This window comes from Bufo gargarizans, chromosome 4, assembly GCF_014858855.1.
Source record: "Bufo gargarizans isolate SCDJY-AF-19 chromosome 4, ASM1485885v1, whole genome shotgun sequence".
Lineage (NCBI taxonomy): Eukaryota > Metazoa > Chordata > Amphibia > Anura > Bufonidae > Bufo > Bufo gargarizans.
This window is the reverse complement of record NC_058083.1, coordinates 167,684,898-167,702,647: the sequence shown is the minus strand read 5'-3', so window position 1 is coordinate 167,702,647 and position 17,750 is coordinate 167,684,898.

Sequence of the window (17,750 nt, the reverse complement as noted above, 5' to 3'; positions counted from 1 at the left end):
CCAAGCGATCAAAAACTCATATGCACCCTAAAATGGTACCAATCAAACCGGCATCTCATACTGAAAAAAATTAGCCCCTACATAAGACAGTCGCCCAGAAAATAAAAACTATGGGTTTCAGAATATCGAGACACTAAAAAAAAATTTGTTAAAAAAATGCTTTATTATGTAAAACTGAAACAAACAACCCAAAATTTGGTCATATTTGGTATTGTCGTGTTCATAACAACCTGCTCTATAAAAATAGCACATGATCTAACCTGTCAGATGAACATATAAAAAACTAAAAATAAAAACGGTGCCACCTCATAAAAAGTGTAATATAGAGCAACCAAAAATCATGTAACCAAAATGTACCCTAAAATAGTACCAACAAAACTGCCACCTTATCCAGTAGTTTACAATATGGGGTCACTTTTTTGCAGTTTCTACTCTAGGGATGCATCAGGGGGCTTCAAATGTGACATGGCAACTTAAAATTATCCCAGTGAAATCTGCTCTCCAAAAACCATATGGCATTTCTTTCCTTCTGCGCCCTGCCGTGTGCCTGTACAGCAGTTTATGACCACATATGGGGTGTTTCGGTAAACTTCAGAATCAGGGTAATAAATATTGAGTTTTGTTTGGCTGTTAACCCTTGCTTTGTTACTGGAAAAACATTGATTAAAATGGAAAATCTGCCAAAAAAGTGAAATTCTGAAATTTCATCTCTAATTTCTTTAATTCTTGTGGCACAACTAAAGGGTTAACAAAGTTTGTAAAATCAGTTTTGAATACCTTGAGCGATGTCGTTTCTAAAATGTGGCCATTTATGGGTGGTTTCTATTATGTAAGCCTTACAAAGTGACTTCGGACATTAACATTTTGAAAATTGCTAATTTTTCCAGATTTTGGGTAAATTTGGTATTTTTTTAAATAAAAATGAAATATTTTGACTCAAATTTACCACTGTCATTAAGTGACGAGAAAACAATCTCAGAATGGCTTGGATAAGTAAAAGAGTTTTAAAGTTATCACCACATAAAGTGACACATGTCAGATATGCAAAAAATGGCATCGTCCTTAAGGTGAAAAATGGCAGGGTCCTGAAGGGGTTAAATTAAATTAAATTATTATTAAATATTAAAATCAGTGGAGTCCTCCTGGTATAGCATGCTAATAAGAACTACTGTATCATGTACTAAAAACAATTGAAACAATGAATCATTTAATATTTATTTCCATTTATCACTATTATTTGTTCTATTTTACTTGTGATAACATTTTTATGTAAAGTGGTTTAGAAATGCCAGCAGCTACAGCAGTTTGTTTATATATTACCTATGAAAATGACTAGGTGAAGCTTGCACCCAAGTTCAGCCCAATAATATGATAACAAGTATGTGCCCACTGCATTGTAAGGGATCTGTTGTATTCTATATCAATAATGTGAACAAAGGTGGCTTCCTAATTGATCTTTAATCACTCAAGTAATAGGATTTTCATTGTCGTCTGATACATCAAAAGAAACTTAATCTTAAACTGACCACAATTCCCCCAACAATAGACTACATTTATAGGCAGTAAGGACTTGAGACCTCAAGAATAATAAAATCCCTAGATGTAAAACCAAGAGGTCAGGTAGTTACTTAGAGCGCCATAACGACCCTAAAAGTGAAGTGGTAAATCCAATTAAATATTTCTTGCTGGCGGTAATGCTTAGTCTTTAGTATTTGCTGCTTCATAGGCCACTAAAATATGCAAACATATAGTCACGTCCGAAAGGAAATGTGTACTTTTTTTTTCTTGCTAATCTCATAATTGTGCGGAGCTAGCACTTTAAAGCTGAATAGTAGAATTGGAAACATGGTACAAAATATTAGAATTCAAATGAACCAATAAATATATATTAATATATATCAGCAGGACTCTTGAGTATTCCATTAAAGTCGAAAACTAGAAAGGATTTAGATTAATTTGGTAAGAAGGCAGGTCAGAGCATTTACAACAGTGGTATAGAAATGTATAGAGATGCAAAATTTTTTCGAGAGAGCTGAATTTGTACAAAATGCTGACTCTGACTGTCACAGCCGTGCTTTGGCTAAATCCACTGGAAAGATAGGAGGTTTTTCTAATTTGCTTTCCCTCTATTTTAATAATAGCTGTGCATAAGTAATTTATAAAAGGCCAACCAGGCAGTGGGCAACAGAAAATTAAACTCATTTTTATCTGAAAGCAGGTGGATTTCTATATATCATTAACATGCATAGAATTTCCACAATGTTATTTCTCATACTGATGGAATGTAACCAAATAATATGAGTTTTTTGCTTATGCACGAGTGAAATTTTTAGATAAAAGTGCCAGCCCCAATGGCAATTTTCTGCAAAACGAAAACTAATTCTCTGAATCTTCTTATTACGGGAAGACTCATTTGGATTGCATTGGAGACTGACATAAGTGACTTTAGGATTTTACTAACCGATTAGATGAGATGGGAAGCCTCCTGTAATATCATTAGTGAATGGAACAGCCCAAGTAGAATCTGAGCCGTTTAGTAAGGCAGCCAGGTCTCGCAAAAAGGTTTTCATCTTAGGTTTTCGTCTTTTTTTTTTTTTTTAGCCTTCCCCACTTAAGATTTTTAACACAACGTTAGAGTTTATATTATATTAAAAGACTTATATACAGGTTTGCAGTGAGGCCCTTATTATTAAATGTATCCAATATATTCCATAGGTATCAAATATTAAAAATTAATAACAAAAAAGCTTATATATCTACATGTGTATTATCCCTTCATTCATGTTCGTAACTGGTGTGCCTAAGGCCACTTTTCATATAGGGGCATTTTACCATTTGTAGTAAGGATAAAATACATAGATCTCCCATTGTTATCATGAATCATACTTAGATGACCATAGTATCCTATGGGTATCAAGTTCAGTTCCTGTAGAACCACAGAAAGTCCAGATATTGAGACCATAATACAAACTCTGAAATTATTCTGAAAAACTATTATCTTATTATGACCGATGGAAAATAGGCTGGATTCACACGTGCAGTTTTATTTTATGTAGTTTAAGTAAAACATAGGTGTGGATACAAAAGAGAGGAGGTTTCTAAGGCTAGATGCACATGTATTGATTTTTGGGTGGCAATTTTGGATTCAGTACTTATGAGGGTATCCAAAAGAGAGAAGCATCAGTCTTTTACCATTTTCCTTCTGTTTGGATCCAATCCTGGCTTCAACTCAAAAAGCTGCATCAGAAACTGCCACAAACTCCTGGCTTATGCTACAAAGAAACGTCAATAAGGCATTAACATTTTCTGGTGCAGATTTTATTACAACAGATTTTTTGGGGTGAGAAGTTATCCCAACCCCCACCCTCAGAGCAGCTTGTATTTTGCCAAAAAATCCACTGGCTCAAAAACAATGACTCTCCATTTTAGTTTATAGATTGCGGCCCCGAGTAGGGTACTCCCATATATGATGACCCTATGCCCTAATAGCATGATGTTCGCGAGACAACTCCTTTAACTATCTTAATTTTTGTTTAAGGGAGCCTCTAGGATTTTTTACATTAATGGTCTATCCTCAGGAAAGGTCATACATAAGAGATCATGGGGGTCCGACTAACAGCAACCCAGCCAATCAGTTCCGGAAAGTGCTGTGGCCTCCTCATAGTTCACCAAGAACTGTGCTTGTTATTGTAACTCAGGAGAGAAAAAGAGACAGGAGGCAGCGCCTCGTGTGTGTTTCCGTTTGCCACAAGGTCGCAATAGATAATAAATTGTGCTTACAATATGATGTTGTGCTGAGTCACAACAACTTTATTTTGCCTTGCTGGTATTTTCCCGTCCAGCTTGCGGGGAATCTGCTCTGCTGCCAAGGTCTTTGCCCTTACCGCTGCAGCGTTTTTCAGGAATGAGAAACAGTAGTAAAAAAGAAGAAACACAGGACCTTTTCCCGGCGCTGATGCAGAAGACGTGGGACCAGAATGGTATCAGTAAAACAGTAACAATTCTTTATTCTGGGTCTATGCCTTTCAGTAGCGAACAGCCCCCTTCATCAGGACAATAAAACATTTACAGAGTGTATAGTGGTGTGTGTTTATTTATGCTTTGTTTGGGCGCGCTAATCTCGTACAGCCAGGGGAAGTGAGAGGTGAGGAGAAGGGGAGGATGTTTGTTGGCGGTGTTTTGCCCGAGAGACAGCGCTGCTACATCGTAGTGGGAGCAGGCTGTGGGCGGAGTGCCGGCTAGATAGTCACTTAATGGATAATAAACGAGAATGCTGGTGGGTAATGGTTTACCTGAATATCGGTGGTCACTGTGTGGTTAAACGGGAGCGATTGGGGGTGAAACAACTGCCCTGATTACTCTAAGGCCCCTTTCACACGGGCGAGTTTTCCGCGCGGGTGCAATGTGTGAGGTGAATGCATTGCACCTGCACTGAATCCAGACCCATTCATTTCTATGGGGCTGTGCACATAAGCGGTGATTTTCACGCATCACTTGTGCGTGGCATGATAATCGCAGCATGCTCTATATTGTGCATTTTTCACGCAACGCAGGCCCCTTAGAAGTGAATGGGGCTGCGTGAAAATCGCAAGCATCCACAAGCAAGTGCGGATGCGGTGCAATTTTCACACATGGTTTCTAGGTGACGATCGGGATGGGGACCAGATCATAATTTATTTTCCCTTATAACATGGTTATAAGAGAAAATAATAGCATTCTTAATACAGAATGCTAAGTAAATTAGGGATGGAGGGGTTAAAAAAATAAAAAAAAATTAAACTCACCTTATCCACTTGTTCGCACACTGCCCAGCTCATCTTTTTTCTTCTTCTTTGATAAATTGGGAGGAACAGTACCTTTAGTGACGTCACTGCGCTCATCAGATTGTCCATCGCCATGGTGATGGACCATGTGATGAGCGCAGTGACCAAAGGTCCTTTTCCTCCTAGGTCATCAAAGAAGAATAAAGAAGAGAGCCCAAACAAGTGGATGAGGTTAGTTTAAAAATGTATTTTTATTTTTTAACCCCTCCATCCCTAATTTACTTAGTATTAAGAATGCTATTACTTTCCCTTATAACCATGTCATAAGAGAAAATATTAAAATCTACAGAATACCTAACCCAAACCCGAACTTCAGTGAAGAAGTCCAGGTTTGGGTCTGGGTACCCCATTCCGTTTTTTCTCACGCGCGTGCAAAATGCATTGCACTCACGTGGAAAAAAATGAGGAACGCAATGCAATCGCATACAAAACTCACCCCACTCGCAGGCAAAATAGCACGATTTTCCTGCTTGCAGCAATAGTCCATAGAAGAACTCAGTGCCCAGACAACGGTCCGTCTATCATCTGGGCTTGACCCCGCATACTGCCAAACTCTCCAGACTACTAACCCTAAGAGTAATCGTGGCAGTTGTTTCACCCCCAATCGCTCCCGCTGACATTCAGGTGAACCATTACTCACCAGCATTCTCGTTTACCATCCATTAAGTGACTATCCAGCCAGCACTCCGCCCACAGCCTGCTTCCACTACGATGTAGCAGCGCTGTCTCTCGGGCAAAACACCGCCCAAAAACATCCTCCCCTCTCCTCACCTCTCACTCCCCCTGGCTGTACGAGATTAGCGCACCCAAACAAAGCATAAATAAACACACACCACTATACACTCTGTAAATGTTTTATTGTCCTGATGAAGGGGGCTGTTCGCTACTGAAAGGCATAGACCCAGAATAAAGAATTGTTACTGTTTTATCAATACCATTCTGGTCCCACGTCTTCTGCATCAGCGCCGGGAAAAGGTCCTGTGTTTCTTCCTTTTTACTACTGTTATTGTAACTCAGCCGCATTTACTTGAATGGGAAAACTGCGCCTAGGTGATGTGACCGATGTACATGACATCTTTGGCCTAGGAAGAGGTCTAAACACTCATGGAGCGCCAGAGCCTCTCAAACAGCAGATCAGCTGGCGCATCGGGAGTCAGACCCCCGCCAATCTCATATTGATGATCTATCTTGAGCAGAAGCCATCAGTATAAACATTCTGTAGAACCCCTTTACAGCCGAGTTCACATCAGCATTGTTTTCTGTAATTCCGTTCCATTATAGGCATAAAAAAAATTATCCATTTGTTTAAATGTGTAATGTGACCATCAGTTGTGCTCAGGTTGTGTCAGTTCTGTCAGGTCTCAGTTGTTTTTTTTACGGGAGAAAAAGTACGACAGAGTGCCAAATATTGATATTCATTCAGACGACCATATTTATGTATAGAATAGTAAGTCGGCACTCCGGTAATGTTTCTCATGGTGCATGCGTCTAAGGGAGGCACTACGTTGCAATTTGTAGAAAATAGACAAGCTTGGAATGAAGTAGTGATTTATTCTCACATTATAACATCATGTGACGCGTTTCGGCTGTATAAGACTTCCTCAGATATGTTTATCACTGTATTCAATCCACAAGGTAACTACACCTTCACCTGACAGGAATACTCGATTATACTACTAAACCAACACATATGAGTAATGCTCTTTACTTTAAAATTCACTTTTATCAAACATAATTAAAAGAAACTAATTACCATTTCATAAATAAAGTAGGGATTCAAACATATAGCTCCATAATACATATTTCATCACAGAGCCATAACTACATGATAGTGTAAAGGTACCAGAAATCTTTTAAAGTCTATCTAATTTAAGTAAGGTATGGCCGACGACCTCTTTTTAGTTGATTGCTACCAGTAATAATATATGGGGTTAGCGTAACACATCCTATGCTGTTCAATACCGCCTCTGAACTAACCCCTGATTCGTTATCAGTCTTTCCATACTCTACAATGTATGATAAAGATATAGTATCATATAGCTAGACTACAAGTGGACCTTACTATCTGTAACATACCTTAAGTTGAGTGTAAAATGGTGACTTCCCCTCATACCTTCATCAGATATGTGGAAACACCTGTGTAACATAGGTTTAAGTATGTTTAAACCTATGTTACACGGGTGTTTGTACATGTCTGAGGAAGGCTTATACAGCCAAAATGGGTCACATGATATTATAATGTGACAATAAATCACTACTTTATTCCAAGCGAGTGCCGGACTTTTTTCTACAAAAGACCATATTTATGTGTCTACATCCGTTCCGCAATTTTGCAGAACAAATGCAGACCCATTTATTTCAATGGGGCTGCAAAAGATGCAGAGAGCACACCGTGTGCTCTCCGCATCCGTACTTCTGTTCCGCGGCCCCACAAAAAAATAGAAGGCATTTCTATCATAGGGCTGGTCATGTGTGTTCCGCATTTTGTGGAATGCACATGGCCAGTATCCGTGTTTTGTGGACCGTAAAACACATACGGTCGTTTGAATAAGCCCTAATGATGTGATAACCAAAAGATATTGAATGCTGTGTTGCACAGCTAATGATTTTTTTCCTTCAACTACAGTGGTTACAAGCAGTTAATCACCTATCCGTATAATCGTGCTGATTTCAGCCTTGTCAACATTAAAGGAATAATAAACATAAAAAAAGCCTAAAAAAATTTGGATTGTCTGATTACTCAACCGCCGTACTCTTGAACTTTAACCACCAAAAAGTAACTGGTGACCACCATGATATTTTGTTAGGTTTTGCTGTGTTATGGTTTGTATGTAGCAATATGCCATGCTGAACAACTTACTCTAGACAGGAGATTGTATGCAAATTCCAACGTACATTTTATTGCAGGCACTGTATTTGATTTGTAATTGTATAGGTGGCACATGTTATAAATAGGAGGAACTTAGAACTTCTCGTGATCAGACAGTTGGCGTGTATAGAGTGCTGTTGAGTCCAATCACACCTACTGTTAGCACTGAGGAAGATCTGTGGTTGTAGCCTGGCTCATTTGCATTTGGATTAAAAGCAATAGAGCAGGGGTACTCAAGTACTTTTTGTCCACATACATGAGTCTGTAGGATGAAGGTACGAGCTGCAAAACAAAAAAATATAGCGTACAGCGCTGCATTATTTTTATTTTACAATAATCCACACCTCCAAGCCCACCTTATCTCCTTTCTCCTGACCAAACAGTGAGAATGTCCTTTCAGTGCCCCCTAACAATAATGATGCCCCTTTAATCCCCCTCAGACAGTATAATATCCCTTTAGTGCTCCTCAGAGTATTATACCCCTAAGTGCACCCTCACAGCAGGGTGATCCCTTGGTGCCTCCATACATTATGATGCTTTTTAGTGCCCCTGACCCATTGTGATGCCTCTTTAGTTCCTCGCCACAGAGTATGAATACCCTAAGTGCGCCCTCACAATAGTAATGCCTTATCTGTGCCCCTTTACAGTTGTAATATCCTCTTCGTGCACCTTCATAATAATAATCCCCATTGTTCCCTGTCATAGTAATAATCCCTATTGTGCCCCATCATAGTAATAATCCCCATGGTCCCCCCTTATAGTAATAATTCCCATTGTGCCCCCTTCATATTAATAATCCCCACTGTGCCTCCTTCACAGTAATAATTCCCCTTAATAGTAGTAGTGCCCATTGTACCCCCTTCAGAGTAATAATGCCCATTGTGCCCACTTAGTAGTAATAATGCCCTCTGTGCGCCCTTCATAGTAGTAATGTCCTCTGTGCCCCCTCCATAGTAGAAATTACCGATTGTGTCCCCTCCATAGTAGCAATGCCCTCTGTGCCCCCTACAGAGTAGAAATGCCTATTGTGCCCCCTCCATAGTAGAAATGCCCATTGTGCCCCCTTCACATTAGTATCGCCCATTGTGCCCCCTTCAGAGTAGAAATGCCCATTGTGCCCCTTCACATTAGCAAAGCCTTCTGTGCCTCCTCCAGAGTAGAAATGGCCATTGTACCCCCTCCATAGTAGAAATGCTCATTGTGCCCCCTTCACATTAGCAATGTCCATTGTGCACCAACAGAGTAGAAATGCCCATTGTGCCCCCTCCAGAGTAGAAATGTCCATAGTGCCCTCTTCACATTTGCAACATTGTGCCCCTTCTGTTAAAAAAAGCAAACAATAACTACTCACCATTCCTGAAGCTAAGATCCAGCTCTCCCCTGCAGACACAGATCGTTCTGCAGCACTGTGTGGGCAGAGCTTATGCAGATTTCCGGGCTGCAGTCTCCTCCAACACAGGCTGGCAGCGCAATCTGCGTCTGCAGGCTGAATGGTGGAGCGGGGAGAAGGCTTCCTGCTTCACCATTCAGAGCGCCGCCAGCCTGAAGGAGGGGAGGAGTGCTCGGGAGCTGAGCGGTGAGTGACAGGACCACCGCTCCCTGCGCTCCAGCAATGAGCACTTCCATCTGTATTGATGGAAGCACTTATTGCTTCTGGACTCTGGCTGCCCCTGAGAGCTGGCACACGGGGTGGACCGCCCCCCAGGCCCCCCTCTCTTAGCACGCCACTGCGCAGGGGTCCGGACAGCTGGCAACCGCGGTCTGGATTCAGACCACGGTCCACCAGTTGAGTGCCCCTGCATCAGAGCACTAAATGATCACTAAGCAATGGATCACTAAGTGAACCTAACTGGTTCAGCTGAGCTACCTCTGCAAGGCATTGTGCCTGGTTTAACAGTGAATTTCATGGTGACAGAGACTGTCTTTAAATCAAATAGTTGTCAATGTATTGCATAAGTACATTGGGTCCTCCTATTATATTGCTCCAAATGGAGAATCCGCACCCCAGCATTACCTGATAATTCCCTAATGAGTTGCCAGAATTTTTTTTTTTACAATTTTAACGCTCTTTAACAATAATTTATTATTTATTTTACTCACTTATATAATAATATCACTAGTTAACGAGAAGATTTCTTTGTAACTATGTAGAGTATCTTATTAACTTCACTAAACTGACCAGCGATTACACATTATCTTGTACAGACAATTAAGTTTCCTAAGAATTATCATTTTATTTAATTATCATCTCATTTACACAAAGTAATTATACTTACAACTCCCTACTATTGTTCCCATATAAGTGGTAATCTCTAATTCCGTGCCTTCCTAAGTCTCTTATTTCACACGTGTACTGCACGTATTGATATGTTTGGTGAGCATGAGCAGAAGGCAAACCAGTCTCATCTGTGGACAGTAGAAGGTGCTGCAATAAAGGAAAGGAGGGGAAAAAAATCCTTCGACAAACTTCTTCATATCAGTTCTTCGTTTTCGGGATAGTTGTTCCAGGCGCACCATAAATAGCATGGAATTCATCATAATGGGTTTGGCACAAATATAAAATATACTCTAAGCTGAGCTTTAAGTAGATTATAAACATTTAATATAGAGTGTTATCATAATATTCAGAGCATCCAAATTGCAGACTTCTGTCAGCCACTTTCAGGCATGTTTCTGAAGATCATCGTTAATTCTGCTGATTTATGGTAATGCTGCGGCTCTATCACGTGGACCATCAGACGCCACTAACAAGCTTAGCATAAGCTAGCACTGAAATGGGTTGAGGTTTAAATTTCTGCAACAATTATAAAGCAGAGGAAAAAGAAATCCCACTTCAGCAAAATAATAAAAGTGCCTCACTTTACAAGTCCACATTAAACTTGGCAGCTGTGTTCTTAACCCCTGATTGCCCAATCGCAACCAGATGCCACAAACCGACAAACCAAATAAAGGTAATAACCGTTGGCTCAAAAAATTACCAAATTACGTTGATATGCATAATCTATTAAAATTTATGGGAAATGCCAGAGAAACCCATATATGTAAATTTAGCACAATATAAAGAAGAAAAGCGAGCCATTGGAGTCCCTTCCCAAAATGCAGCACATCTTCACTGAAATTATAGTAGGCGGCAGCTTCATCCAAAGATAAAAATGTTTTAGATTAACATAACTACATATGAAGAGATGACATTTGATTAACATAACTACATATGACATTTCACTCCTGTCATAGGCACTGATAAATAGTTCAAGTTGAGTGTTAGGACTGGGGCTAGAGAATTATGAATGGTGCTTTACTTCTGTATACAGTAGACATCATTGATGTGTGAGATGGAATGAATAGGAATACATTTATGCCATGTGCAAAAATGTAAAAATGCATTCCATGTACATGATTTACAAAAGCATCTGTGCAGAAAATTTGCAAACACATTTAAAGACAACCTGTTACCATGAAAATGCAGTGCAATCTGCAGGCAGCATGTTACAGAGCAGGAGGAGCTGAGCAGAGTGATATGCGGAATCCAGGAGGTATCTGCAGCTGGTTTGTTCTCATTGTAATGTTATGCTATATTAGTATGTGCGCACACCATGACATGGTGTGATTGGCAGGGACAGGGTTAACCACCCTGTTCCTCTCTTCTTGGTAGGAGTGGGATGGTCCTGCTTCCTGTCTAGAGAGGGTATTCAAGCCTAGAGAGTGTGGAAGCAATTGCATATGCTACTACTTCTTAGGCCCCTTTCACACGGGCGAGTTTTCCGTGTGGGTGCAATGCGTGAGTTGAACGCATTGCACCCGCACTGAATACCGAACCATTCATTTCTATGGGGCTGTGCACATGAGCGGTGATTTTCACGCATCACTTGTGCGTTGCGTGAAAATCGCAGCAAGCTCTATTTTGTGCGTTTTTCACGCAACGCAGGCCCCATAGAAGTGAATGGGGCTGCGTGAAAATAGCAAGCTATGCGTTCACGTCACGCATTACACCCACGTGGAAAACTCGCTGTTGTGAAAGAGGCCTTAGGCTAAATTCACACTAGCGTTTTTGCTGGAAGCGGCAGGGTTCAGCAAAAATGCTTCCATTACTGATTATACCACCATCTGCATCCATTATTAATGGATCTGGTTGTATTATCTTTACCATAGCCAAGACAAATCCGTCATGAACTCCATTGAAAGTCAATGAGGGACGGATCCGTTTTCTATTGTGTCTATGACGGATCTCAATACCGGAAAATATTAACGCTAGTGTGAAAGTAGCCTAACAGATCTTTGCGAGTTACTGCTTCTGCTATAAAAAGAGCAAAAAAGAAAGAAAGACAAGAATGGCTAAAGCATAGAAGTCAGCAAGGTAACCTGCTTTTTCAGCTTTGACAGACTTTGCTGCTTGTAAGGGACTACAGTTAAGACACCCATCACACTTAAACACATGCTGGCCAGACATGCCTCTAAAGCTTGTATACTGCAGTGGACATTACAGACACAATTGCCAGATTACCATTGCTAGCCAGAGATCTTAGAGAGATAAATTCCCCCATAGATTTTACAGTTTTGTCACAAAATAATGAACATAATTATGTGACTGCATGGAAATAATAAACACGTCAAAGTCACAGTTCAGGGATACTGTGATATATCTGCATAGGATATTAAAGAAGACGATGTCACGGACATGAGAAATGACCAGTGAAGTAACGACACTGGATAGTACTCACAATGATCTCACAGTAGAAGGATAAGAAATGCTGAAATCAAAGGAGTGCACTCACTGATGTCACAGTACAGTAATTGCATTCACACTGTTATCACAATATAGGGATAATCTAAACAATCAAAGGAAAGGGTTACTATGCACAGTATGAGAAAAAGGTGCTGAGTGATGTCACACTATATGAATAATGTCACACAAGAAGCATAATAAACAGAGTGATGGAGCTAATAGCGGATGACCACAGTAATGTCTCATCACATGGATAAACTATATACAAAAGAATAATGCCATATACCAAAGATGAATACAGTGATGTCATAGAATAAACATAATTAACAAAGTGATTGCACAGTATAGTAATAATGAACCAAACATGGGTATCAAAATGGCAATAAAACAAGAAGATAATTAAATTATGTCACTGCAGACAGATAATAAACATTGGTTCTCTCTTAGTTGACTGTTGGGTCCTCTAAAGCCTAATGGGCCAGAAGCTACCACAATCTGTACTTCCCCTTTAGATTTCATAAAAAATAAAAATAAACATCCTCACTGACACCAAACAGAAATCCTAAAGCAGTGAGGAATCGAAACACAAACTTTATTAAAATATAGATGGTGGACCTTTTTCCAACCTCCAGTATCCTCAAAATAAAAAAAAAGGAAGTAACCCAGTGCTCTAGAGAGTGCAATGCCTCCTTTATTACTTACATGGGCACAACAAATACATCTCTATCTCATTCTAGTAAATCAGACCCCAAAAAATTAAATATTGACGGTGGCTGTGATGGTGCTGCAAATCGGTCCTATTTAAGTAAATATTGATGGTCCAACCCTAAGGATAGGCGAGTAATGTTTCAATTAATTTCAGAACCCCCTAGAAGCCTAGTTTACATAAAACAGGATGTTCCTTTAATAAACTGAAACATTGGGGTTATATGATATAAATATATGTATATCTTCACCCAGCTGAAGGTTACCTAGCTCATGATTACATAATTTTACTCCTTATTCTATTGTAACAAAAATTTGTAACCACTGGATTTTCATATGAATTTTTAATTTTTTCCCCCTTGAAATCATAAGAAGTCCAGGGTGATTACCCCTTCTCTAGTATACCAAGTGTCATACACTTCCTATAGGAGGGTGCATTATTAGCCATGTTCACACGGGCAGAAAAAAGCTTTTTACATGGCGTAATACGCATCCAAAATGCCAACAGCTTCCCATCGGTTTCATTGGGAAATACACATCCTAGTGCTCATGGTTGCCTTTTCTTTTACACAGCTGTCCTTCTCATTGGAGTCAAAAGGAGAGGGGTAAAATAAATTGATGAGTAGCAGATGTATGTAGATTTTTTCCCCAGTGCTTACACTATCAAAAGATTAGCTATTCTCAGAGGCAGATTTCCATTCCGATTTGCTACAGATTTCTCAGCTCTGTTTTATGCCATGTGAACATAGCCTTCGAAGCACATTTATATAATTCTATGTCCAGGTAGGTAGATGGCAGGCTGCCTCTAATGCCAGTCCAGTGACTGTTGTGAGTAAGGGGTGAGCAACACATGTGTTAAATCCCTCACCCCACATAACACAGCTTCTTCTCCAATATGTCATCTTCACACCTCCAAACTCTGCACCAAACAAACATGAAAATCTGCTACTGTTCTCCCCATGCACTCCATTTTCTTCCAATCTGAGAGCCATTTGTGAGTATAATTGAAAATTAGCAGTGCAGCTGTTTGAAGAGAGTAATTTATCACGGCACATTGTTCACTCCTGACACTTTAGCCCTGGCTCTAACAAGGCAGTGGTTGCTGGGGGTTGAGCTACAGAAAGTGATTCGGCTGCAATACTGCGTTTCCCCTGCTTTGTTGCTAATTGTAGCCTCTTTTTCTCTATTGAATTGGGAGTTGAGTAAAAGAGCTTGTTTGCTCTGTACAGCCAGGCTGCCAGGACTGCTCGGGCTATTATCACAAGATACTCTTGATCTTTTGAAAAGCAGGAAATAGAATTTTTCTCCAACAGGGAAAGTAATTTGCGATGCGTCCATTAGTTCTTCATTAAAGCAAGATTAAATTGCATGGCAAATCACATCTGTGTTTGGATGATTAAAGGGTGGCATTTTAGAGGCCAAAACTAATTACTAGTCAAAATGAATGGGAGTGAAAAAAACAGTCATGTTTTTACATTAGATAGTGTGGTTTGTAATTAGATTCAAGCTAATTCCACTATTTCTTCTCTTTTAATGAGATGAGCCTGTCCTCATCTTTTTCTAGGCCATGCTAACAGCCAAAAATGTATAATTTTGATAATACTAAGAGTTTACTTTATTGAAATTTCCATGCTACCTGCCACAAGTGACTGATCTGTCTAGAGGTACTTCTTGTTTGAGGAGCTGCCAATGTACAGTGCCAGGGGCAAGCACCAAAGGAAGACCCATTACGTATTCTAATTGGGTCTTTGCTGCTTATTAGGAACAATATTATTTTCAGATATTAATAGGTGCACTTATCAAACAGCCCACTGATCAAACATTCTGAATGAAAATCCATCTAGTTACAATGAGTATAAAATAAATGCATTCTACAAACACAATTCCCAATGACTTCTATTGAGGAAGAGAAGGAAGATAAATCTATGAGACCCTTCGTAGCATAACATTTAAAATATAGCGGATTAACGTCACTAAATGGTTATTTTGGCAGCACATTTACAATGATGCAATGTACAGTGTTCGTTTTAGGACATGGTCAGATATCATAGTCAAGTCCAGTGTGAGGCAAAAAACTATCTCTGACACCTGACTTTGATAAATGGCTCTGACACTTGAGTAGGGATGAGCGAATCGATTTCGGATGAAACATCTGAAGCCGATTTGCATAAAACTTTGTTTTAATACTGTACGGAGCAAGTTTCGCATAATAACTTTAGAAATTGATTTATACTGTAAAAAAAACATTTCCCGAACTCAGGTTCGGTTCCAAGGTACCTTACTACATGCTGCATTATCAAATGTTAGTCATACAGTAAATAGGGGATAACTTGTTCTTACTGGAATACCCATTTAATGTCCATGAATAGGTAAGCAGTCATCATACAATGTAAATTGCCTTTTTGAAATCTGAGATTTGTAAATTAACTGTTAAACAAACTCTAATGGTACTGAAACAGAGGCCCCCTAGAAATGGAAGATGGGTTACTGTAGGTTCTGGTAGACTTAGAGTTGTTGATAGAAGACATGTCCCACCATATGTGGCTCTCCATAATTCATTTGCAGCACTTTCAGAGTGCAAGAGCAACATGGAGGATGGCTCAGGCACAGTGGGGGAGGAACAATCATCTCCTATGCCTAAGGTATGCCTAAGGTATGCAAGACTGCAGCCAAAGACAAAAAGGATAAGGTGAGGACTGATAGTAAGCAGGTGTTGGTGGGTGATTCTATCATAAGAGGTGTGAAGTTTGAGGAAAATGGTTTTGTGAGATGTCTCCCTGGTGTTACCGCTAGCAGGGACAGACAACGTATCCTTAATATTGTTAAGCAAGCAAAGCAGGAAAGGGAGGTGGATGTTATTGTCCATCTTGGGACAAATGATCTGGCTGCAATGAGGTTACAAAGGTGAAGGAAGCTTTTCACACACTTGGTAATGATATACGGGAGGTTGCATCAACTGTTTCATTCTCTGCAGTTCTCTCTGTGCATAACCTTCAGCATGACAGGAAAATGCTCATTAGGGAATTCAATGTATGGCTTGGTTAATGGTGTCTGAACCAAGAGTTTGGCTTTGTGTCTCATGTAAGCTTTAGTTGGAACGGAAAAGAACTGTACAAGAAAGATGGTTTGCATCTTTCTCTCAAGGGAACGAATGTCCTCAGTGAACAGTTCAAAGTATTTGCTAAGGAGCATTTAAACTATGAAAGGGGGACAAAAGAGTGACAATCCATCAGTCCGACAATGCCAGAAGATGCCAGTAGCACATAGGTTAAGAAATGACAAGCTTAGAGTCTTGTCTACAAATGCTTGCAGTTTAGGGAATAAGATTAACCACTACAGGACCGCCGCACGCAGGGATGCGTCCCGGTGGCGGCCCTGTAATTCCTCCTGGATGCTCCGGCGCATCATCTAGCAAGAAGCGAGATTTCGAGTAGAGCCGGTCCGCACATGCGCATTGCGGGCCGGCAAAAGTTAAAGAAGTATTTCTTCACCAGCCTGCCAGCCAATGATCATCGCTGGCAGGTTGGTGATTTAAAAAAAAAAGAATCACAAGCCATATAACACCTTATATTTATAAATATAAGGTGTTAAATGGCTTCTGTGCTCCTCTGCTGGTCCTTTTCGTCGGTTGGTTCCAGCAGAGGAGCACAGTTCACAGTGAGTACACCGAACAGCACACTTAGCCCCCAGATCACCCCCCATCACCCCAATTAACCCCTTGATCACCCCTGTCAATCACCTAGTGAAAGGGATTTCACTAGTATTGACTGTTAGGTTTAGGATAGTTTAGGCCCCTTTGTTAGACAGTTAGCGTCGGTTAGCGCCCAGCCCACATCGCCGCAGTCACTGATTCGCTGATTAGCGTATCGCTAATCAGCATTTGTACTTTTATAGTATCTGTAAGTGATCAGAACTGATCACAGTCAGATCTATAATAGTATTAGTGTCACCTTAGCTCGCCCTCCACCCAAAACTCAGTGTTTGCCCGATCAGGCCTGATCGGTCGCCCACATGTGCGTTCACCCACGCCCGCCCCGCCGCAGCTCACGCCTGCCCCGCCGCAGCTCAACCCCCAGCAACCAAGGCAGTGGTTGCTGGGGGTTGAGCTACAGAAAGTGATTCGGCTGCAATACTGCGTTTCCCCTGTTTTGTTGCTAATTGTAGCCTCTTTTTCGCTATTGAATTGGGAGTTGAGTAAAAGAGCTTGTTTGCTCTGTACAGCCAGGCTGCCAGGACTGCTTGGGCTATTATCACAAGATACTCTTGATCTTTTGAAAAGCAGAAAATAGAATCGTATCGCTAATCAGCATTTGCACTTTTATAGTATCTGTAAGTGATCAGAACTGATCACAGTCAGATCTATAATAGTATTAGTGTCACCTTAGCTCGCCATCCACCCAAAACTCAGTGTTTGCCCGATCAGGCCTGATCGGTCGCCCACATGTGCGTTCACCCACGTCCGCCCCGCCGCAGTGACAAAAATTATTATTATTTTTTTTATCACTGCACAATCACTTTACAAGCTCTGCGGCGATAAAAAAAATTGATATTTTTTTATCAATCACAGCGGCCTCTGGTACTTCGCTAGCCTCCCATTTGTAAGACAGGCTTGCTTTTTTTCTTGGGTAGT